Source organism: Pteropus alecto, unplaced genomic scaffold, assembly GCF_000325575.1.
Source record: "Pteropus alecto unplaced genomic scaffold, ASM32557v1 scaffold86, whole genome shotgun sequence".
Lineage (NCBI taxonomy): Eukaryota > Metazoa > Chordata > Mammalia > Chiroptera > Pteropodidae > Pteropus > Pteropus alecto.
In genome coordinates this window covers 11,237,181-11,243,779 of record NW_006442109.1, presented here as the reverse complement: position 1 = coordinate 11,243,779, position 6,599 = coordinate 11,237,181, and the positions used below count along the sequence as shown (strand labels likewise).

The 6,599-nt window shown below is 42.5% G+C and overlaps 1 pseudogene; it reads right to left on the bottom strand.

Annotated features, from left to right (window-relative positions):
* Positions 1-374: 374 nt before the first annotated feature.
* Positions 375-3,593, bottom strand: LOC102894179 (annotated as a pseudogene).
* Positions 3,594-6,599: the final 3,006 nt, after the last annotated feature.

Here is a 6,599-nt window from a genome sequence, read left to right as displayed (position 1 = left end):
ACAAGCCCAGACAATCAGAATATCCCCTATCCCTTATCCACACTGGTTTGTCCAAGGGGCGAACATATGACCCATGGAGGGCCAATAAGAGTCACAGTATGATATTTGGTATATGGATACTTTGTCTTCCTCTGGGATCAAGACCTGTAAGGACTACAGAAGCCTCACTGTGCTGTTGGCCATTCTTTCCACCATATAAAGAAAGCCCCTTAGACATTAAAACCATACAGAAGAAAGCAGAGCCAGGGTATAGAGAGACACATAGAACCCTAAAAACATTATTTGAGCACATGAATCTAGCTATTCTAAAAGCCAGTGACTTTCCAAGTTATCGAACTAACAAATTTTCTTTTTTTTTTCCTTTGATTAGGTTTTTATTCAAAATTAGCTGTCCAAAGTGATTTGACCTTTACGGAATAAACTAATTTCAGTTTATGCCTCAGGCTCCTTTTCTCCTGTGTTGTTTTCTTTTCGGCAGGCTTCTTCTCAGCCGCTGGTTTCTTGGTAGTTGCATGCAGCCTTTTTTCCCATCGAAGGCTTCTTCTGCTTCATAACACCAACAGCCTTCTTTCCTTTCTTTCCTGCCACAAGCTTCTTGCCTGGAACCCTCTTCTTCTCATCTGATTTGGCCTGTAGTACTGCTGCTGCTTTATTTACCCGGAGCTTGTGGTTCTTGGCCTGACGAAGGATGGTGTTCCGGTGCATGGTCTTTGCACACAGGTTTAGCTTCAACATGATTCTCAGGTTTTTCAGTGGATCTTCTTTAGGACTGTGCAATCAATCTTCCTGCGTGGTGTTCGGAGGGCTCTTTGGATCTTTGGGCTTTTCAAGATTCTGCTAAGGTCTGTACTGAGCATCTTGTGCATGGGAAGGTTGTAGCTACTCTTGAGAGAGGCATCTTAACGCCACGTGCCATACAGATCATCTAATTTGCGGAAAGCACTTTCAGTCCAAATGCAAAAATGGCCCATGTGCCCACCAGGAGCAAGTTTCAAAATGTTCATTTTGCTTACATTACGCACAGTAATTCCAAGAATATTTCTGAAGGCTTTGATGATGCCATTGTCCTCATAGATGATGCAAGGTCCCCTGTTCTGGATACGATGGTTTCTCGCTTTGTCCTTGCCAGCTCTGATCCACTGAGAAGCATAGAACTTTTTAAATGTCGTTCCAGGCCTTAAGTTTCTTAAGAAGCAAAACAGCCTCCCTGATCTTCTTGTAGCCTTCAACTCTATCGTCATCTACCATAGGAAGTTCAGGAACTTCCTCAGCACGATGACTTGTAGACATGACCAGTGCTGATAAAGCCAAGGCAGCCAGGACAGAGCATATGGCATATCGCTTCGATGTTGTGGTCACTCTGCAGTGCCAATGGTGCCCGATTTTGGTTGGTGCAAACATGCGGACCCCATGGCGCATATTGCCAAAAGCTCCGTGGCCAGAACGATGAGTCCCACAGTCTCAAACTCTGGGAATTTGAACCACAGCTCTGCCAGTACCCCACGACTCAGCGCTGGTTTGATGACCTGCTAATTCACTGACAGCATAGGGCTGCCTATTGTTTTTGCACAAGCTGGTGTGAACAAAGTTCACAATATCTGGTCAAATGGGAGCCTTGAACACAGCAGGCAAAGTGACATTTTTGCCAGATGATTCCCCCGTTTCAGAGTACACCGATATCAGTGGACGAGTACACGCCACGGCGGGGAGAGGTGAAGGCCACGCTACTCTGAACCCAGCGGCTCCCACAGGAAAAGGCCCAATTTCCTTTTTTACTTAAGCTACTTTGAGTTGTGTTTTGGTTACTTGCGACCAAGAGTTTTGACTAACACAATGTGTATATGAAAAAAGATTGGAAGGAAATGCACAATTGTGTTAGGGTGAAGGAATTATGAGAGTTTTCCTCTATATTTTCTACTCTGTTTGTAATAGTATATAGTTTTTATAATTTAAAAAAATTATTGAAGAAAAAAAGCAGTCTTGCCTCTTGGTGCCCACTGCAGCTGAGAATGATCATATTTCAGATGCCACACGTATGTAGATTAGATCAGATAAGTTTTTTAGGAACTTGCCCGAGGTCACACAACTGAGGGGCTGAGGTACAAACTCAGTTCTGCCTCCTCCACAGCCAATATTACAAATTAATCCCCTTTCTCATTCAAAGGAAAAATTTCATGGGCATACGTATAAAGAAAATATATAATTATTCCACTGTATTTGGTAATACACTGTTGTAACAGCTGGCACTTTAGAAAACTAATCTTTATTATACATATTATTCATTTCAATTTTATTATATATATTATATTCATATCCTATTGCTGCTGTAGCAAATTACCATGAATGTAGTGGCTTAAAATAACATACTTATTATCTCATAATTTTAGAGGTCAGAAGTTTAGGCTAAAATCGAGATGTTGACAGGCCTATGTTCCTTCTGGGGGCTCTGGGGGAGGATCTGTTCCCTTGCTTTTTCCTGTTTTGAGAGGTTACCCAAACTTCTTGGCTCATGGCCCCCTTCCACCATCTTCAAAAATAGCAGTATAGTGTTTTCTTAACTTTCTCTGACCCCGATCCTCCTGCCTCCTTTTTGTAAGGACCTTTGTGATTACAATGGGCCCATCTGAATAATCCGGGATAATCTCCCCAACTCAAAATCCTTAATTTATACTTACAGAGTCCCTTTTGCTATGTAAGATAATATGTGCACAGGCTCCAGGGATTAGGACATGGAGATCTTTGAGGGTTCATCATTCTGCCTGCCGCACAAGTTATTTAACTACAAAATTAAAAATTTGGAGCATATACAAAAAAGGTTACCCTCAATTCCTCCATCATCCTATCACAAGGAGTAGCAATATCTCTTTGTAACTTTTTCCAATCTATTTTTCTATTGAGTCTTTCACATGGTTATAAGTAAACCATTTTGTGTCTGGCATTTTCACCTGATATATCACCAGAAGTCTTTTCCTGTGCTGCTGCATGGTCTTTATGATACTCGAGCAATGGCTGTATAGTATTCCACCAAATGGATATGCTGCCATTCATTCAACCAACCCCCAATTGCTACACCTTTAGGTTGACATTTAGGGTGTTTCCATCTTTTCACTCCTCTACACAATGAGACAATGAACAAACATATGCATGCAGCTCTTTCTAAGTTTGTGGATTGTTTCTTTTGGATAGATTCTCAGAGATGGAATTACCCAGCCTAAGGAAATAAACACTTTGATACCAACAGCCAAATTGCATTCCCAAAGGGTATAGTGATTTCACTACCACAAGAAGTAAAGAATGCTAGTTTCACTGCATCCCAACAATTGTTGTTGCTCTAGGGACGTGAATTCAAAGCCTTTGCCAAATATCATTTGACTCATTCTCTGTATCCTGTTTGTACTCTGAGAGAAATTTGCTTCTTGTTGAGGAACTAGAGGGAACCTGAAGTATCGTGATTTCATAACATAAAAAATACATATATTTTACAGTTTAGTAACAGAGACAGTACCAATTGCCACTACAACAGCTGTGGAGCACATCTGGAACATGTCAACATCTCTTTCTTGTCTCTTATAGCTGTACCTAGATGAAGCCATCTGGGAGATCTTCAGCTGCCCACCCCGCCGAACTCTGCAGGAGGATGGGGCCTGACCTCCCAGCCCTCGCCAAGCATGCAGTCTCAGCTGCTGTGACAACATAAAGAAATAAAGTCAAGTTGGTACCTAGACTTGACGGTCACTGGTCCTGAGTTACAGCTTTTTCCAAAAATGATAATATGACAACTATTCTAACAATAAGATAATCAATATCTCCTTAGTAATTGCTAAAATCGAGGCATTGTGCTGAGTACCATATTTAGTAATCTCATTTCCCCTTACAAGAATTCTAGAAGGTGTCTGTTATTTACAATGATTTTAAAGATAAGGAAATTGAGGCTCAGAGAAGTTAAGAAACTTGTCCAAGGAAGATTCTTAACCACCATATTAGATGGTGTTGCATGCTAAAAATACATATTATCTACAACATATTATTTAATGAGTTGCTTATCAAAACCCAGTGTCTTAGTAAAAGAGCGCCTGGCACCTTTCTGTACATTCAAAGAAAAGAAGCAGGGAGGACCCTTAAACAATAGCAGGACCTTGGGAGAGAATCACAGAAATAATGAGGAGGTGTTTGCTTGTACCTTGCCCACACATTCTTTCACTATCTGACCTTTCTCAACTGGAAAATAACATAAGGAAATAAATGTGTAATGGGTTCAGGGTCCTGGTTTGTCTCCCAGAGCAGAGGATCAGTGCCTTGAATTCTGGACTCTGTCATGTCTCTGCATTCCTTCAGCACTCCCCTAGCTCCAGGCCTGGACTGAGGGCAGTGGGCCAGACAGAAGCACAGATGGAAAGGCCTTGGCTCATGATTCTCAGTCAAAGTCTCCAAGCTAGGAGGTTGCCCGCCCAGACACAAACACTCCAGCACATATCTGGGGTGGGTGGATATAGATGTTATCTTCCCCAGTCAAGAGCACTCAGACCAGGCTTCAGATTCCTGTTAGTCTCAAACAGCAGTTTGAAGTTGTGACTTCCACCCTCTGACCCTTTCTAATCTCATCCTCTCTCATTGCTGCTGCCATCTCTAGTAATCCTTCCTGGGGCACTAGCTCTGCTCTTCAGCCATAGATACTGCTTTCGTTGTGGTTGTCAGCAGCAGTACTAGTAGGAGCAGCAGCAGTAGTAGTATTAGCAGTAATGGTAGTGACAATAACAGTAGTAGTAGTAGCAGTGATGGCAGAGATAGTGGTAAGAGTAAAAATTACTACTACTACTATTTACTGAGCCCTTCCTGTATTCTAGGAGCTATGCCGATTACTTACCTGCATATTTTATTTCACCTTCCCAACCACTCTGGGCAAAGTGGGTGTTAATACTCTCATTTTATGGAAGAGGAAATGAAGCTCTGAGATATTGTATAACGTAGCAGAGCTAGGATTTGAATCCAGGTCTATCTGCCTCCAAGGTCCATGCTCTTAACTGCCATATTCACTCCCTCCTGATGGGAAATGGGTTTCGTACTGATTACCAGACTGTGTGCTAGTTGTCTTGAGACTTGGTCACAAGCCCTCTGTATTAGTTTCTTTTTATGATAACAAGTCACCACAACTTAGTGGCTTAAATCAACAATTTATTATCTTACGGTTCTAGAGATCAGAAGCTTAACATGGGTCTTATAGACCTAAAATTAAGGGTGTCAGCAGGGCTGCCCTCTTTCTAGAGGCTCTGGGGAGAATACATTTTCTTCCCTTTCCATCTTCTAGAGGCTACCTGTGTTCTTTGGTTCATAGCCCCTCCCTCCATCTTCAAAGCACATCACTCCAACCTTTACCATTACATCTCTTTTTCCTCTGACCCATTTGCACCTGGGGTGTGTTCTGCCATTCTCCACTGCCACAATAATAGTGGATACTCCGAGTGCCATCAGAGTCCACGTGCTCATGGACAATACATAATAAAGGGCTGTTAAAGACCGCTGCGTATCCAGGACTGGTGTCAAACAGCAGAGCTGATTCAACCTTGAAAGAGAAGGGAAGAAGCAGATTTGGAAGCCCAGCCAGGGGCCCTAGGCTCCTCTCTTTAAAGCAGCTTCCAGAACTTAGAGAATGGAAGCAAGTGATAAAACTTATGTATGGTGCGTGTGTCAGAGGGGAGAAACTCTTACAGCTTTAGTTCAAACTGTAAATACAATTAGGGTCTGATTTCCCCCCGCCGTCTTAGACTCATAGGCCCTTCTGCTGCCCCTACCTCCCCTCCATGTCTTTCCTCTTCTATCTGTTGAAACTATTGAGCAGTTCTGTGTCTGTCATGCGCCTGTGCCATTGGCACTTCATGCAATTCATTCTTTTTCCCCTGCTCTAGTCTGTATTATAGAAGGTGACTCCTGCAGGCTGTGTTTCCCAGGCCTCTGAATCAGCTGGTTTCCAGCATATTTGGCCATTGGAGGGCACTGGAGGGAGACTGGGGGAAAAGTCAGACTATTTCTCCTTAACACACACATCCCTGGCTGCATCTCTAATTTTCCTCTGTGGTTCCACTGTCTTTTGGTGTCCCTGGTCCCTGTGTCCTGACAACTTCCTCCCACTGACATGACCTGGGGAAAGAAGTGACTTTCTGCTGCTGTTAATGTCTGAGTTGCATCATGTTCCCCAGTGGTTTCTTGGTTCCCCCATCACTTGTGTAGCCAGTTCTCCTTATTGACATCTTTCTGTTTTAAATACTTAAAATATTATTTGTTTCCAGACTAGACATTACCAATATAGGGTCTGTTAGACTTTCAGCTCTCGTGCTCCAAGCACCCCATGCTATCCTAGAAATCTTAAACTCCCTCCCTAAGACTGAGTATTAATTTTCCCATCTAACAGCCTTGGTAACTGATTTAGAAAATTCATTTTGTTTCCTAAAATCTCTGAAAAGGAAGATATAGGTCCACAAAGGGCAAAGGTAAAATCCAGTTCCATGCAGTTCAACAAATATGTACTTGGTACCCAGCACTCATTCAACTATTCATTCAACTATTTTCCAGGCACTGTTGGAGGACCTAGGGATACAGCAGTG